General features: G+C 43.6%; 1 protein-coding gene across 3 annotated transcripts in view; it reads left to right on the top strand.

The window, feature by feature from the left end:
• Positions 1–6373: 6373 nt before the first annotated feature.
• GNG12 (G protein subunit gamma 12) overlaps positions 6374–17528 on the top strand; it is a 62233-nt gene continuing 51078 nt past the window's right edge. For 2 of the 3 annotated variants that reach the window (XM_034779179.1, XM_034779176.1), the window contains exon 1: positions 6374–6427. The gene's annotated coding sequence lies outside the window, so the exon portion shown is untranslated. Of the gene's footprint in view, positions 6428–15009; positions 15079–17528 lie in introns of all 3 variants that reach the window. The other variant, XM_034779178.1, reaches the window with a different exon arrangement.

Genomic DNA, 17528 nt, shown 5'->3' on the forward strand with positions numbered 1-17528 from the left:
CTGAAGACTCCAGGCCAATCGTGGAGGATTGGCAACCCTAACCTAGACTTAATTGCTATCAGAAGGATGAACTAGAAGAGGCATCACAGTACGAGGTCTAAGAACCCCATAAGGTAAATTTGCCCTTGTACCCCTCTATGGGACTGCTCAGTAGGGGGCTGAGTTAGAAATTACAGGGTTTGTCTTTACTTGTTATTGGCTGAGACTGTACCAAGTGTATCTGCTACCCCTAGCAAATCCTTTCATTTGGGAGGTTAATTTCAATTATTTAAAGAATATGCCCTGGACACGGAATTAGAAATGAATGTGATGGCAGAGTAACCAAAAGAAAACAGCAGTAACTAAAACTAGTAACTTGGTCTGATATTTTTTTTTATCAAATTAAGACTACATTGTATTTGTACTGTACATTTTGTCTTATTATAGAATGCAGCTGCGACTGAATTGCTTCAATATTTGCTGTCAATGTATCTAAAAGCACAAGTGAAGACAGTGCAGACCAAACTTGACAAATATTTGGCACATAGACAATAGAGCCTTGTCTACTCTAGGGTTTTTGGTTTGATCTTTGTTTTTAAATCTCCCATTGGTGCAGTTTTCAGGGTGGTGGTAACAGTAGGAGTGTTAGTGTTGAAAAGCACAGGCAATTTTACCATCATGACATACTCTGAGCAGGGTTAGATGGCATGATAGTAATAATGCTTGTGCCCTCTCTATGCTGGCAATATTATCCATGGAGCTGTACTGGTGAGAGATTTCCTGAGAAATGCTTATATAGACATAGCATTAAGGGCTTGATCCTGCAAATCCTTCATGCATAGAACGCCCTTCGGCTTTAACTGGACTTCTGAACAACAGTCCACAGGACTGGGCTCTAAGCAGGAAATTGCCAAAATTACCTGGTGACAGCTACTAAATTGATCATACTGTTGATCTTGGTCAAAAGGTTCAGAAGAAAAGATCACCTCAGGCCTAGATTCAGCATTCAGGTTTGAGGTAGTCCCCTAATCTCAGGGCTTTTCTACACTGGCAATTTACAGCACGGCTACTTTCTCGCTCAGGGGTGTGAAAAAACACCCCCCCCCCCAAGCGCAGCAAGTTTCAGTACTGTAAATTGCCAGTGTAGACAGTGCACCAGCGCTGGGAACCACACCCCTCGTGGAGGTGGGGTTTTTTTAGAGAGCTGGGAGAGCTCTCCCCCAGTGCTGCGCCGTGACCATGCAAGCCATGTTAAAGTGCCGCGGCAGTGCTTTAGCGTTGCCAGTGTAGACTAGCCCTAACTCTCTAAAGCATCAGTTTTCAGTGTCTGCTGAGCCATTCCCTTAAAGCCCATCACTGCACTCTGACACTTGATCCTATGTTGTTTCACAACTGTCAAACAAATGTTCCCAAGGGTGATTTTTCATGATGACAGTGCCTTCTGGTGGCCAGATGTGTTTATTCCTGATAGCCCTTATCCAGAGAGAAATCTGGTGCCTCTGGGATTCTATTCTTTTCAGAACAGAATAATATTGGAGTGCCTTCCAGTAGTGCAACATGTCTAGCATCTGTCACATGTGGTTCATTCTCTCCCTCTCAAATTCTCCCCAGAAGGAGAATTATGGGTTTTGTAGGGCTTTCTTTTGTTTTGTTTTTTTAATATACACATTGCTGTGTGTTTGTGAGACAAGGCAGATCAATGAAGTTTGCCTTGCACTTGAAGCTGAAGGTGGTGAAGTTTATGATGGTCATTACTTCATGTGGGAGTTCACTCCACAGTCGTGGATCAGTCCCCAAGAAAACTGTCTCTCGTACAATTGAGCTTTACCCTTATGGTAGAAATTTCCATTGTGTCTGAAAAGTGGAGTGTCACGGATTCCCCGGGTGATGCTCTGGAACTGCTCCCCACAAAGCCAGTCAGGACTTTGGGGAGCCTCCTCTCCCTTGGAGCAGACTGTCTTCAGGGCAAGAAGCTTACATGGCTTCACCTCCTGGGTCTCTCCTTGGAGCATTCAGCATATGCCCCTCCGTGCACTTCCCACAGCGAGTCCACCCAGGCGGGGTCCTGGGAAAGCCAGAGGGTCCTGCACGCACCCCCTCTTCGCAGTCAGACGTGACTCTTAGCCAGCCAGTAAAACAGAGGTTTATTAGATGACAGGAACACGGTCTAAAACAGAGCTTGTAGGTACCGAGAACGGGACCCCTCAGCCGGGTCCATTCTGGGGCCCAGTGAGGCAGACATCCCCGTCTGCCCTCACTTCCTGTCCCCAGCCAGCTCCAAACTGAAACCCTCTCCGGCCACTCCTTTCTGGCCTTTGTCTCTTTCCCGGGCCAGGAGGTCACCTGATCTCTTTGTTCACCTTTAGTTATTCCCTTGCAAGGGGGAAGGGCCCTGTCCATTTGTTGCTAGGAGACAGATTGTCAGCCATTTATGCACACTGGAAACTTAAGAAATGCATAGGGGAAACTGAGGCACCCACACAGTATTCAGAGGAAACATTATGAACAGTCCGACTTCGTCATATGGAGTTGTCATCCTTCATTCAGCACCTTGAAGATAAGGCCCAAGATCTTGAATTTGATTCACTGTTCTATGGGAAGTGTGGAGAGCAGAGCATGGGTTTGATGTAGTGGCTGAGGAAACATGCTGCAGCATTCTAGCTGGTGTTTCCTTAGAGCTGATGACTTCATGCCCGAATGCACTGCACTGCTTGTGACACACAGGCCCACTTATGGTTCACTGCTCCATGTTAGCAACTCTTGTCAGGCCTGACATACTCATTACACCTCACGCACTGGTGTCACGATATTTAGTTAAAAGGTGACATGTAATATAATATGTCTAGCTAATGAAATCTAATAACACACTGGCCATTAATGTCACTGTAAAATGTTTGTAACACCTCAGTAGGTGAAATCATGGATACTCTCTGATGATATGTCCAGGAGACTGTAAGCAGACAAAGGTGACAAACAGGTTTTTTCTATATAAAGGGAAAAGAAACTATGGTGGCAGATGCCCTGTCTAGGAAAGAGGGCTCTGACCTACTGCCTCGAAGTCAGTGGATGGCTCCTAGGCTGGGAGCTACAGTGGCAAAGCATTGTGGGGTACTCAGGGTTACAGGGTAAGAAGTAACACAACCCCTCACTGGTCTGGATTGCACCCTGAACTCTCTGACACAGCTGTAGTCCAGACTGGACATGACAAAAATATGAATAACCAAGGTCAGGATGAGCTGGTGTCTCCTAGCCAGCTGAAAATGATAGCATCTATGAGTAATACTTTCTATTACATGAGATCTTAGCATCAGTGAGGAATCCAAGAACAATCCTAAACTACAAACTGAATTGACAAATTATAGGGTGCGTACCTTCAAGCTAAGTGTACTGCACCATAGCTGCAAACTCAAAGTGCTTTCTTCTGCCCACCACAACTAAGGAGTCTATTGATGGATTCATTCTCAGGCAGGTTAGGGACACATTCTGCATTAATTTCATATTTGCCTTTTGGCTAAAATATCTATTTATGTTCTCTAGTGGCAGAGTCTATCCTGCACATGATGTTGTTTTGTAACTACAGGAGCCATTTGTAGTAAAACAAGCTTTTTCTCCTTCACAACTTGTCTGCTCTTTCATCTTACCCATAGTGCCAAATTCCTCCCAATGAAGTTTCATGGGTGCAAATCAGGGCAGAATTTGGCCTATTATACTGAATTTGTGACATCACAATACATTCTGTATGTGGCGATTTCAACTTTAACGTTAGGGACTGTGACATCCCTGCAGGATCTAGCAAAAGGCTTAGTTAGGCCATGAGAGAGCAGCCCTCTTTCAAAACATAAATATCTTTACTAATAGCAAAGTGTAAAAATCAAACTATACATGTTTGGGTGTTCTTTTCAAACTTTTTTTTTTTTTTTCAATTTTGATATAGTATTAAGGAAGGTCCACCTTTAAATACAAAGTTGAATGTGATGTGTTATAACATGTGCCTGCATCTGGCTTGCAAGTGATAACTTTTTGTAAAACTTTAATCAGATGTTCTTTGCTTCTGGAAACAAATGCATTTTTGAGTAACTCATAGCGTCAAAGTAGCTAATCACAAGTAAAGGCAAGTTTTACCAGAATCGGCATAGACAAGTCCTTGCACATTTCAGGCCTAATCTTTAAGGTGCTGATCACTTCCTGTAGGGTGCTGAATTCCATCAACTTTCCTTTAAATTAGTGGGAGTCAGGAGTGCTGAGCGTCTCCTCAGAATTAGGTCCTTCCAAGACAGAGACAAAGACTAATTTGGACTGTGGTTAGTGATTTGGTCGAAAACTAAATTAAAAGCAGCAACTGGATATTTTCCCTTCTGTATTGCTCAACCCTAAATTTGTTTGAACATATGGGGGAAAATAATCCTTGTTCTAACTGCATTGAAAACAATTGAGTTACAGCTCCAATTAATTTGGCTTTATTGAGTGACAGGATTTAGGAAAAGCGCGCTCACTCTCTCTCTCTCTCTCTCTCTCACACACACACACATACACACACACTGGCGGGCAGTCTGACACCCTGGCACCAGGGTGATGTGAGGGCGTGGAGGGGGGTAGAGTGACACCCTGGCATAGGGGTGGTTTGTGTGTGTGTGGGGGAGTGGAGTGACATCCTGGCACTATTATTATTTGGTGTATATAATCTGGTCAAGCCAAGCCACAGCATTCTTATGAACTATGTTCAAGACACAAAGACCTCCAGGAAGTTGAGTCATTTTGTAGTCCTCATGTGTGTCATGGTTTGGGGCTGGCCACATTGACATAGTGGACTGTCTCTGAAACATCACCGAAATTCCGCTGCAGCACAAATTCCATGTCCAGTATGAAACTGGCTCAGAAGGCTCCATTGCCTTAGTGGTAAATCAACCCTGGATTGACATTGAGTGGGGTCTCAGAAAAGATAATTGTCATTTTCTCTGTGGACCAGGAAGCTCACCACTCATCCTCTATCGTAAATCCCTCACCCGGTAAACTTATCCACAATGGGCAACGTGAGGACAGATGCCCATTTGGTGGATTAAACAAGTCTTTATTTAACAGTAGATGTGGCCTATCATGCAATTTCGTCACAAGCTTTGCTATGCTTTCCTCTCTGTAAACACTGGGCAGAGCAATATTGCAGAGAACTGGTAACCATGGTAGAGGAGTAATGCCCCTAGCACTGGGGCAGTGTGAGGGTATAGGGGAGTGGGATGCGTGCTGGCACTGGGGTGGTATGATGGCGTTGGGTGGGACACTTTTATGCCTTGGCATTGGGGCAGTGTGAAGGCATGGTGGTGGGGCTGGTATGACCCCCTGACACTGGGGCAGGGCGTGGGGTGTGGTGGGAGCGGTGGGATGCCCTGGCACAAGAATGGTCTGAGGGTGTGGGGGAGTGGCATGAATCCTGGCACTGAGGCAGTGTGATGGTGCAGTGGGGGTGGTGTGAGGGCATGGTGGAGGGTGGTGGGATGCCCTGGCATTGGGGTGATGTGAGAGGATTGCTGGGGGCAGTGTGACCCACTGGCGCAGTGTATGGGCGTGATGAGAGGCAATGTGCTGTCCTGACACTGGGGTTGTGAGAGCATGTTGTGGGGGAGGTGGAGTGATGCTCCAGCACTGGGGCAGTATGAGGGTATGATGCAGGGCAGTGTGTGGGTGTGGCGGGGGGTGGTGATGGGAAGGGGTGGGGGGGGGCAGAGTGATGCTCAGGGCCGCCTGGGGGGGGGGCAAGTGGGGCAATTTGCTCCAGGCCCCGCAGGGGTCCCCACGAGAATATAGTATTCTATAGTATTGCAACTTTCTTTTAATGGAAGGGGCCCCTGAAATTGCTTTGCCCCAGCCCCCCTGAATCCTCTGGGCAGCCCTGGTGATGCTTTGGCACTGCGGCTGTGTGGGGGCGTGGGAGGGTATGCCCTGGCAGGGGGGGTAGGAGACTTTGGGACGGGGGGCACAATGTGAGGGTGGGGAAGGGGATGACCCCATGGGGCGATCCCTGACACTGGGGCGATGTGAAGGAGTGGGGGAAAGTGCCGTGTGACGCCGCGGGGTATGACGCTGTGGGTGGGATTCCTTGGCCCGGGGGCAGTGCGAGGCTGTGGTGGGGGGCGGTGTGAGCGGTAGGATCTCTGGTACTGGGGCGGTGTGAGGCGGCGGGCAGCGCAGTGTCACCCGGTGACGCTCCCACCCCAGGCTGCCCCAGGGGACCAGCAGGCCGAGCCCCGCCCCCTTGGGCGAGGGGCACAGAGAGGGCGTCCCTCTGCCTGGCTCGGGCGCCGGCAAACTCTGGGTCCTGTGGCGGGCGGGAGAGCTCCGGGCCCGGCCTCCCCCGCCCGGGGCCAGGCGGAGCCAGCAGCGGGAGGAGGAGCGGGTGAGAGGTCGCCCACAGAGGCTGAGTCCCGGGCAGAGAGGGCGGCGGCGGCGCCCGGCGGTGAGTGCGGCGGCCCAGCGGGGCGGAGGGGGGGGAGGCAGCCCCCGCGCCCGCACGCGCTGGGGGGAAATCGCGGCTGGCGGCGCCCAGCAGAACAGTGGCCCGTGCGGCCGCTCTCCGCTGTGGCCCTCCCCGGCGTGCCTGGCTCCTCGGGTGTGGTGACTGAGACCCCGCACCTCCCTCCCGTCCCCACCACTCCTCTGCTGAGGCCGGCCCTGGGGGAAGGTGGCTCCTGAGACCCCAGCGTAGCTGGCCTTGGGGGAGAGCCGAGGTGACTCCTGAGACACCCCCCCCCCCCCCACACACACACACACACGACACGCCTGTCCGCCCGGGCGTGGCTGGCAGTGGGAGAGCGAGGAGTGATATTCACATGCTCCTCCAGTGTGGTTAGCACAGGGCAAATGGTGATTGAACTCCTCTCCCTGCATGGAGTGTGCGCCTGCTTATATGCGTGCCAGAGCTGGAAGTGATGGCAGGGTTCTGGGAGTGACTTATTACAGGAACTTCCCAGCAGGTGTGGACATAGCACCTATCCTGGCTGGCTAGTCTAGTTTTCCACTTGCTGCTACCCCTTCAGCCTCTTCCTTAGATTTGAATCAACCCTGCGCAAACACCTTCTGCCCCATCTTGGTGATACTGCTAAATGTATCAGGTAATAATCTTTGTATCAGAGGGGGTCGCCGTGTTAGTCTGTATCCACAAAAACAACTAGGAGTCCGGTGGCACCTTAAGGTGAGTCCGGTGGCACCTTAAGGTGAGTCCGGTGGCACCTTAAGGTGCCTCCGAATTCCTCGTTGTTTTTGTAATAGTCCTTGATACTGTTACAAATAGGAAAAGGAAATAATTGTTCCCATCAAGGACCAAGATATGACAGGACTTAAAACTATGGTAAAACACATTGTCTAGGGATTGTCTGGTGATAGTTGCCACTTTATTACTGAATATTTACTATTTTTCCCCAGGTGAATAGACTGGCAAAACTAGTCTTAAGGGAAATGTGGTAACAGAAAGAAAGAAGGGAGTTAATTAACGTGTCCTGTCATGTTTAGTGTTTGCCTGTTTGGCTTGTTTGCTGCTGGGAAGGAAACATGCAACTTGTTGAAAATTCCATCTGTTTCTAAACTCTATCATCTTTCTTCTCATCCTTATTACCTCTTTTCCCCTATGCCCCGTGCTGCTTTTGAGGACAGAATGTTTACATTCACTAGTGTAATGACAGTTGTTTCAGAGGCTGGTATACTGCCTACAGAGAATCTTTTAGCTGATGTCAAAAAGTGTATTTGTTTTAAGAAAGAGTTTGGCTCTGCCTTTAACTTGTATTAAACCTTCGAAATATTGCACATCGTCTTATGCTTGTGGGTAGCAGTCTCTGGTGTTTCAGCTGCAGAAGTGAATGGATAAATCAGATGATGACAGATCTAAATCAGCAAACATTTTAGTTAGCAAGTTTGTGTTTTTTTTAACTTCCCCCACAAATTTCATTAAAACAATTTTGCATTAAAGCCACTGATTTTATTTAATTTCAGTTAGTTACATATCCCTACTAAAAACCCCACTCATTTATTAAAAAAATACACTGAGTATGTAGCTATAAAAGTTCTTATTAAACAAAAACATATTTGGAATAAGTATCCTTGTCCATCCATTGTGAATACTGATTAATTTTTATTCAGTATGTCTTTATAGTGTTTGTTAGTGATCTGAGCATGAGGCTGGAGTCAGAAACTGCTGCAATCTAATCCTAGCGTTGACACTGATTTGCTGTATGGCCATGAACAAATCACTTAAAGCTGTGTGTCATTTTCCACATCTGTAAAGTGGGAATCACAAAATTCCACAAAGGAAAGTTTGTGTTGATTAAGGCCCCTATTTGTGTAGGCAGACAAGGACTTCATTGGGGCTCTGTGCTGGTTGAGTAGTCTGTCTTCATGCAACAAGTTGCAGATTGGGTCTAATTAGTGCATTGAAGTAGAAACATGTTATATTATTAACATTATTAATCAAAATGTGTCTCACCAAAATTTGTTACTTGTCTTATATATAAAATTCATTTTAGTCATTCTTAAACTGCAATATCATATGCCAGGCTAATATTCACGATGTTTCTAATGAGAGAAATTCTTTAACATCCATCTAGATGATGTTTGAATTATATTTTTAGCATTATGTATAGAATAATATTTAAAGTGATTTGTCACATTTTCCCCAATATTGCAATTAATTTAGAGCTAATCATAATAGGTTATTAGCTTGTATTTATGCTAATTGTAGATTAGCTTGAAATAAAACTCCATGAGTAAGTGACCAGTACTGAATAGTAGTAGTATTTTGTGCTGGTCCAACACAAACTAAATGAGATTAAAGGATTAGTATACAGTTAATGACTTCTAAATCCCCTATTTCATCTCTTCCCTCCCCCTGCATTGTATATATTAGAGCAATTTGGGAGCTCTTTAATCAAGTGATAAAGTGTCAGAATACATTTTATGAATTGCTTTCCCTTAGAAATTAAGTAGTGTAATAAAGCAATCTTATCTGGATAATTATAAAGCTAATCAAGGTACATGCATTTAGTAATGAAACACTTCAAAATTGTTTTGAGACTTCTAACTTCAACTCTTTTTTTAGGATACATTGCTGTCTCAGAAATATACATACTTTAATTCTATTTTAGTCTTTTAGCACAGATACTGAGTTATACAAATATACATTTCAGCTACTTGTTTCATTTTAAATAATATGTATAATTCAAATCTGTAATTATGTAGTAACTAATTCTGTGGATACTAAAGGTCTGAATTCTTGGGCCCTGATCCTGCAAAAGCTCAGGACCTTGGAGCCTAACTCATAAACAATGTGTCTGTGGCTCTAAGAGTACAACCTGTGGAATATCTTGGGTGCTGGCTCCACAGCAGGCGTATGTGTTCTTGGGATATTGGGTCTGACTTGAAAGATATTAAACAACATAAGTTTTACAAAAGGCAGTAGCTCAGTTGCTGTACAGGCAAAGCTCCCCAAGTCCTGATTCTTGGTCTGTTGGTTAGGCCCTGCAGTGGAAGCAAACCAATAGGAATTATTCCAGCAGCCTGGTTCTAATGAATTGACCTACCCTATCCCATAATACAAGAACAAACACAGACTAAATGAAATTGACAAATTTTAAAATGAATAAAAAGTACTTTTCATGCAATATAAAATTAACTTGTGAAATTTGCTGCCACTGAAATAAGCAAGTAATTTAAGGATTAGAGCCATCTAGAAATGAAATTAGCATCTGCATTTATAAAATAAAGAATAAAAATGACAATCAGCCCTCTTGCTTTAATGTATAAAGGACCAATGGCCTGAACCTGCTTAAACTGAAATCAATAATAAAATGTATTAACTTCAATGAGAGCAAGGAGCAGGATCTTTCCCCATATCCTGAGTTGGGCTGAGGACTTGCAATTCCCAGTGAAACCAAACTGGCAGGTTGTTTGGTGTCTCTCTGGATTTGGTCCAGTTTTATTACTGCTGGACTCAGGCAGCTTTTTTCCCTCAATGTGGTGATATTGCATGGACTAGACCTAATCTCTCTAAGGACTTGTCTACACATGAAAATTAATCCAGAATAATTTAGGAATTTAAAGTGGATTAACTATCCATGTGAGGATGATTTTATTCTAGAATAAATCAGAAATAGCTATACTGGAATAACTCCCTATGTAGACAAGTCCTAGCCTGAGTAGCAAAATGGTATTTCAGATGAACCATAGGATAATTCTGCAACTGATGTGGCAATTCCTCTGTTCCTAACTATAAACCAGTGTGTACATGTGACTGGATGTGTAAATCAGTGGGGGAAGGTTTGTTTGAGAAGTGAACATTTTTAGTGTCTGGCTTCCAAGGATTAATAAGAACGATCAGTGAGTTTAAAAGAGGATTAATGAAAATTACCTCGAGTGACTTTCAATAGTAGTAGTAGGGGTGTGTGTGTGTGTGTGTGTGTGTATATATATATATATATATATATATATATATAAGGGTTTCAGGATTTATTTTTTTCCCACAGAAGAGCAACTATGTTAGTTGGAGGGGACAGTGTAGTTTCTTTTCTAAGTGTGAACAAATTGCTTTGTTTCATGATGACAGTTGGAAACGAAATGGCAAATTTAGGCAGCCCACTTCCAAACTTCGGGGTATAAAATTCTCACTGGAAAAACAATATCAAGAAAGTGGTGAAGGGAGGCAATGCTTATAGACTGTTGTTATGGTCTGTCTTTCCATGTCTGTCTCTGCTTTCCTCTATAATAGGCAGATTTCCCCCCCCTCCGTTTTGGATGTGCAGAAGATCCAGAATGCAGTGGAACCCTGTGCAGTCCGCAGTGCCTACCTGTTGCACTTACAGCTCTTTGGGGCTCTATGCTTTCTAGTGCAGGGGTAGGTTTTAAAGATGGGAGAGACAGGTGGACTCATAAATGTTTGGATCCACCTGTCAAACTTGCTAATAGGGATGCTTCATCTTTGAGGCTGCAAAGTCTTGGCTGTGGAGCACTTCCCATTTTGACCCTGTGGAAGGACTACTCTTCCTGATCAGTGTGGACGTACCCAGTTTGGCATGCACACCCATTGGCTGTGCAGTGCCATATGTACTTACTAAAAATGGCAAACTGCGAGAGAGGGAATGTTGCAGGTTCCTGTGCCTCTTCGCTCCATTGTTTACCGAAGACCTCATCTTTGCTTTCAATATATTGTATTAAATCCAGTATGAAACTAATATAATTGTTACATGAATCACTGAATTTTCTTTGTGGATCAGCAGATTTCTCCATCTTGTTTTGTCTTCCAAATGTATAGTCACCACCAACCTGTACCTGTTGAGTGTCTTGCTGAACCAGAGGCGCTGGAACACTTTTTACAGTGGGGGTGCTGAAAGCCAGTGGTCCCCAAACTTTTTACTTTGCACCTCCCTTACCCCATCCGTGCCCCCTCTCCCCAGAGCTGGGGCCAGGACTGGGCCATGGCTCCGGGAGGGTGGGGGGACGCGGACAGGGTAAGGGGCCTGAGGCTGGGACCACAGCTGGGGCTGGGGCCCTGCATAAAACCTGCCGTGCCTATTGGCTGAAGTGGCCTCTCCCTGGGTTTGGTAATCTGTGAATGGTTTCATTATTCACATTAATAGGGGGAATGGTAGGATCATCCACAATCACAGTGGGAAAGGAAACACGGTGACAGTTATTGTTTGGTGGGAATAGAGTCTCTCTAGATCTGCTATTGAAAAGTCCAGAGTTCTTGAAAATTGTAAAATGTCCTAACATTTCAATGTATATGTGCACAGCTGCTCATTTCACATGATAGGCACATATGACTTAGTCCTAAGTAATTACTTTTTCACCACCATGACAATTATTTGTATTATAATAGTGTCTAGGGGCCCCAATTGAAATCAGTGCTCCATGGTGCTAGGTGCTGTATCTACACCTAGTAATAGATTGCATTTAGGGCTGGGTGAACATTTTTGGAAAATGGTAAATTTGCTTAAAAACTGCAGTTTCAGCTGAGTAAAAAATTGAGGATTTTTTTTTAAAGTCAAATTGACAGATTTTTTTTTTTTTTTTATGTTGAGTTAAATTGACCTGAATGATTTCTCCCTTCCCCTCCCCCACCCATTTTCGTGAGGGGAAAAAATGAAAACAAAGCAATTTAGTTTGAAAACTAACACCATTTTTTTGGATTTTTCAGTTCAGCCATTGAACCAAAAAATTATTATTTAGTCTGCTCTAATCATGTTCTAATGTAATAGATATTTGCTTAGGCTATGTCTACACTACACAGCTTTTAATGACATGGCTGTGTCGCTACAGCCGTGCCACTAAAAGTTGTGCAGTGTAGCTGATGTTCATCAGCAGGAGAGAGCTCTCTTGCCGATTTAAACAAAAAAATCCCAAAACAAAACAAAAACTCCAACAAGCGACATTTGTGTTTTCGGCAGGAGAGTGCTCCTGCTGACAATGCACTGTTCACACTGGCATTTGTCACAGCAAAACTTTTGTCTTTTTTTGGGGTAGGGGAAATGGCGTTTTAACCCTCTGAAAGACACAAGTTTTGTAGTTCAATTGCCAGTGTAGACATAACCTTAGTAACATTACATCAATAGGTGATGATATTGTGTCCCTTGGACACAACACCACATATTTCTGCATGTTCCAGGCAGGAATAATAAGTTTAGAAAGGGGACTGTGGAGGGCTGCTGGTAGTCAGAACACAATTGTGCTACTTTGGTAGTGTATACTACTAGTATGCAATGTATGTGTAGGTCAAGAATTTTGTCCCTGCTATTTAGACGTCAGCTTGGCTGCTGTGCAATAGAAAGCAAATTTGTTCTGTTTATACCATCTTTCTTTCCATCCCTTTTCCATATTTTTTAAAACTTGCAGTACAAACATTTCACTTTGACATGATTTAGTTTTAGTCATAAACTTGTTCGTAGCATTATTTTTTTCACTCTGCTTAATGTACAACTGTTCTGTCATACAACATCTGGTAAAAGTTGACAGTTAAAGTGAAGGGTGAGATCCTTGGATGTTTGGAGAATGTAAAACTGAATTTTATCTTGGTGGGTAATGTTTATAGAAAGCCCATTCATTCATATGGGCTGGTATTTAAACATTGACTTCACAGATGCAGAGACTAGTATTTTCAGTTCCTTGCTGAATCGGCCTGTTGCTGTTTGTGACCCACCCTTGTTAAACAGGGAGTTGTAACATGTTAAATGAAGTCCTGCTGGATCTTGCATTCTTAATAGATAGTTATCTGTGAATGCTCATGCAGGTAGGTGTTCTTAGGAAAACAATGTCTGGAACAACTTTTCTCACATGGGTGGAGATTGGGCAGTTTGTATTGAGGCTCAAAGGCAACTGTAAATTTCATTTAACTATTTGAGATTAAATACTCAATGTAATGCAAAATAGCAAAGGTGAGTTTTTCTATTCCTAGTGTTGATATAGGATTAACTACAAACAATAAACCTTAATTAGCCTCTCACTGCTAGAAACTCTACAGAGATGGGGTGGGGGGCACAATTATTATGGTTCTAGAGGAATTGATTTCCTCCAAGCCAGATTCTGATACCTTCACTCCTGCTGAGTAGCACCTTGCTCTGCAAGTAGTCTGATTGAATTGAATAGGACTGCTTGCAGAGTAAATGACTACTCAACATGAGTGAGGGTGTCAGAATCAGGCACGAATGAGGAAATACTAAAATGGTTAAATCAGGGGTCGGCAACCTCTGGCACACGGCTCGCCAGGGTAAGCACCCTGGCGGGCTGGGCCAGTTTGTTTACCTGCCGCGTCGGCAGGTTTGGCCGATTGTGTCTCCCACTGGCCGCGGTTCGCCATCCCAGGCCAATGGGGGCGGTGGGAAACCGCGGCCAGCACATCCCTCGCCGCTTCCCGCAGCCCCCATTGGCCTGGGATGGTGAACCGCGATCAGCGGGAGCCGCGATCGGCTGAACCTGCCGATGCGGCAGGTAAACCAACTGGCCCGGCCCGCCAGGGTGCTTACCCTGGCGAGCAGAGGTTGCCGGCCCCTGGGTTAAATGTAGGCCTTGGCTAAGCGGCAGCTTAGGGGATGTGGAGTCATAACTATCTGCAAGTATTTGAAGGATGTCAATACCAAGGAGGGAAAAGAATTGTTTATTATCATTCAAGGGGCTATAATTAGGAGTAATTGGGTATCATTAGAAAGGGAAAATGCAACCTGAATATCAGGTGGAATTTTATGACCATGAGACTTGTTGCTATATAGAATAGTCATCCAGTGGGAGTGGTAGAAAGCCCGCTTTACAATTAAATTGAACAAAACCAGAAGAAACTGTATTGTGCAATGCATAAGTGTTCTTGTGGGGAAGTATAAAAGTTATATCATCTAGTCTTACTCAATGACTCTTTCTAATTTGGTCCAGGTTGACATTCATCTTTGTGCTTTAATAAAATGGTGGGAGCTAATTGCTTATAAATGAACACTAGTCCACTTCCACCATCCCACATCAATTACATATTCATCTGAGAAGCCAAAAGTGCTTTTCTGGGAGGGTGTGTTATTTTATGAGTATTTTTTGTGTGTGGTTAAGGCACAGAACTGTGCACCTCTTTGCATCTCAGTTTCCTCTCCTGCAAATGAGACCTCCCTAACTCAAAGGAGTGTAGTGCGGCTTGGTTCATTGGTATTCATAGTGCATTGAGGTTCCTGGGTGGAAGTCTCTCTAAAAGTGTAAAGAGTATCCTATCTATTTCTTCCTGGAGGTAACTTTTTTCTTTTTTTAAAGGAACACTGTCAATATCTATAGACTTAAAGATCTAGCAATTTAAAAACATTCACTCCCATCAGAACCTCCTGGTGTCTTACATATAATCACATTTCTTTTAAAAAGTATAAAAATTTTTTGGGTCCACAGCGGCCAAAACAGCCCCCATTTTTTGCTGTGCCCAGTGTTCCCTGCATGAAATAATATAAGACTTGTATGTTATCTTTCATCAAAAGATCTCAACGTGCACTAAGTTTGTGAGGTGTATAAGTTTTATTTTTGTCTGATTTAAAGGTGGAGAAGCTGAGAGATGGGGAAGCTTTGATTTGACCACAAGGTCACCCAGTGAGTTGCAGAGCCAAGGTTAGAATCCAAAATTACTCTGTTCTTTGCCAAAATAGGCGATGCTCCCTTCCTACACAGCACACCGTTGCTGCATATTTATATTTAAAGGGTTGGATCATCTAAAAGTGTTGGTTGGCCTGCAACATCTAGATAAATAGTAGCTGGGAGGCGAGCAATGGTGCAGGGATTGGTTTCCAAAGTACTGTGTACTGTAGCTAATAGCTGAGTCGGAGGGAGAAGGTGACTTGGTGGATAGGTTTTTTTTTTCCTGTTTAAATAGTTTCTTCTTTATTGTAGGATCTGGGGGTGGGTGGGTCACCCCTCCCCCACCTCTGAGGGTGGGGGCCAGCAGGTCGGTCATGGCGTGCACGCCTGGAGTGTCGTCTGTCACCAGAAGGGGGGAGCGGAAGCTGAGACACACACAGCCACGACAGCAGGGGAAGGGGGGCCTGGGCTCCTGGGTTCTTCACGCCCCTCCAGAGGGAGCTCAGCTCTTCTGCAGGCCAGAAGCCTGTAGGCATTGGTGGGAGACAAAACACTGCAGGCCATATCCTGTGAACAAGTTAAATGGAGGCACTATTAGTTGGCAGGTAGTGTTTACAGGATCTTATCCTAATGTGGAACAAACTATCATTTATTTATTTCCCGTTCATGACATCTTGCCTTGCAATCCTAGGCAGGAGACCATCAATCGAATTAGATGTTAGAAATTTTCTTTTTTGCCAAATGCCTATTTGTTTTTAATAGCAGACAGGAATTCAGTCATTTAAATCAATTGTAAATTTTATATTTAAAAATTAAATGCACTGTAGGAAGTCTCCAGAAATGTTTTCCGTAAACTGCCTATCCCTAATAGGATATGTTTAGATTTCTGTTCTGTGTAGTTATGTTTTCATGCTTAAATTTTCTTAACAGTTGGTTGAATATACAGTTACATGCTATTTGAACTGTCTGTGTTTATGAATTTAAATCCTTAAAACTGGCTTGTTGCTTTAAGTCATTAATCATTTCAATAAGTAATGAAGCTTTTCAGGAAGAAAATTTCCATTCTGTATTTTTTTTTTAAAGTCAAGTTTACATAAACAGGAATTCACAATTTATTAGACTTCAGTGTCTCAGTGGAATAAATTAAATTCTATTGCAGAGCAATCCATATCAGTTTGAATTGAAAGAATAAGCATTTGTGGAAGATGATCTTTTGCAATGATATTGTGTATGTTTTTAGGATGTTTGCAAAGAAACTTTAGCTATAGTAAGTGTGGCAGGTATTTTATCCTGATATATGCTATCAGTTTGTATGTCTCTTAACTTCTCAAACATAACTATGTTAACTGCGATTGACAGCCCTAATAAATATATAGACTGAATTCATATGCGTAAACTTACCTTGTACGTATGTATATGAATTTTTGTTATAAAATTTCACACATACAACAGCAGTTCAATAATTTGCATTAATGATTGGGAAGACCATTGCAAATCCCTGAATTTTATGAATCAGGAAAGGAACAAATGATATAAAGGAAGGCTAATGCTAAAGACACAATGTGCTTTATTCATTTATTTTGACAATTATAGTTTAAGGTACATCTACACAGAAAAATAAATAAAACACTGCCGCAAGTCTCACATGAATATGTACACTGCTATTTTTAGCCCTGTGACCCTGAGTCAGTTGACTCGAACTCTGAGGGTAGTTCTGACTGCAGCTAGACACCTGCGGCTGGCCTGTGCCAGCTGGCTCGTACTCGTGAGGATCGGGCTCGGGCTGTTTAATTGTGGTGTAGATGTTCAGGCTTGGGCTTTCAAGCTTTGCAAGGTCCTAGAGCCCAGCCTGAGCCAGAATGTCTACACCGCAATTAAACAACTTTTTAGCCTGAGCCACATGCGCCTAAGTCAGCTGGCATGGGCCAGCAGCGGGTTTTTAATTGCAGTGTAGACATATCCTGAGACTTTGCACCACAGGTATTTTGCAGCATAGACATACCTCTAGAGTACCATTTTAAAATGGTAGTGCAGTATAGTTCTTAAAGATAATAAAGATTTAGCAAAATAAGAATTCACTTTATTATAGGGCTTGAACATTTAACCTTTAAGCTAGGAGATATTAGGTAAGTCTAGCCAGGGTGAAAAATACGCTGCTAAACACCCTGCAACTAATATCAGTCAACTCTCTATTTAAAACATTAAAAAAAAAAAATGAAAAAAAACCCTTGCTCTGTCCCTCTTGCTTTTGTTATGCCTGCTTTCCTTTCCTGTCTTGATGGCACTTTTTCTTTCTTTAAGTTGGTCTCTTCCTTAAAACTGCCAACAAGATTGATACAAGCTTGTCTTCACTAGAATATTTGGTTGTACCAGGATACAACCTTGAGGAGCCTAGGCATGATTTTGCTGTCCGTGTAGATGAGGACACATGATTTTGCTGTCAGTGTAGATGAGGACAAGTAGTGTTTAACACTTGACTCACA

Source organism: Trachemys scripta, chromosome 8, assembly GCF_013100865.1.
Source record: "Trachemys scripta elegans isolate TJP31775 chromosome 8, CAS_Tse_1.0, whole genome shotgun sequence".
In the NCBI taxonomy this organism is placed as follows: Eukaryota; Metazoa; Chordata; order Testudines; family Emydidae; genus Trachemys; species Trachemys scripta.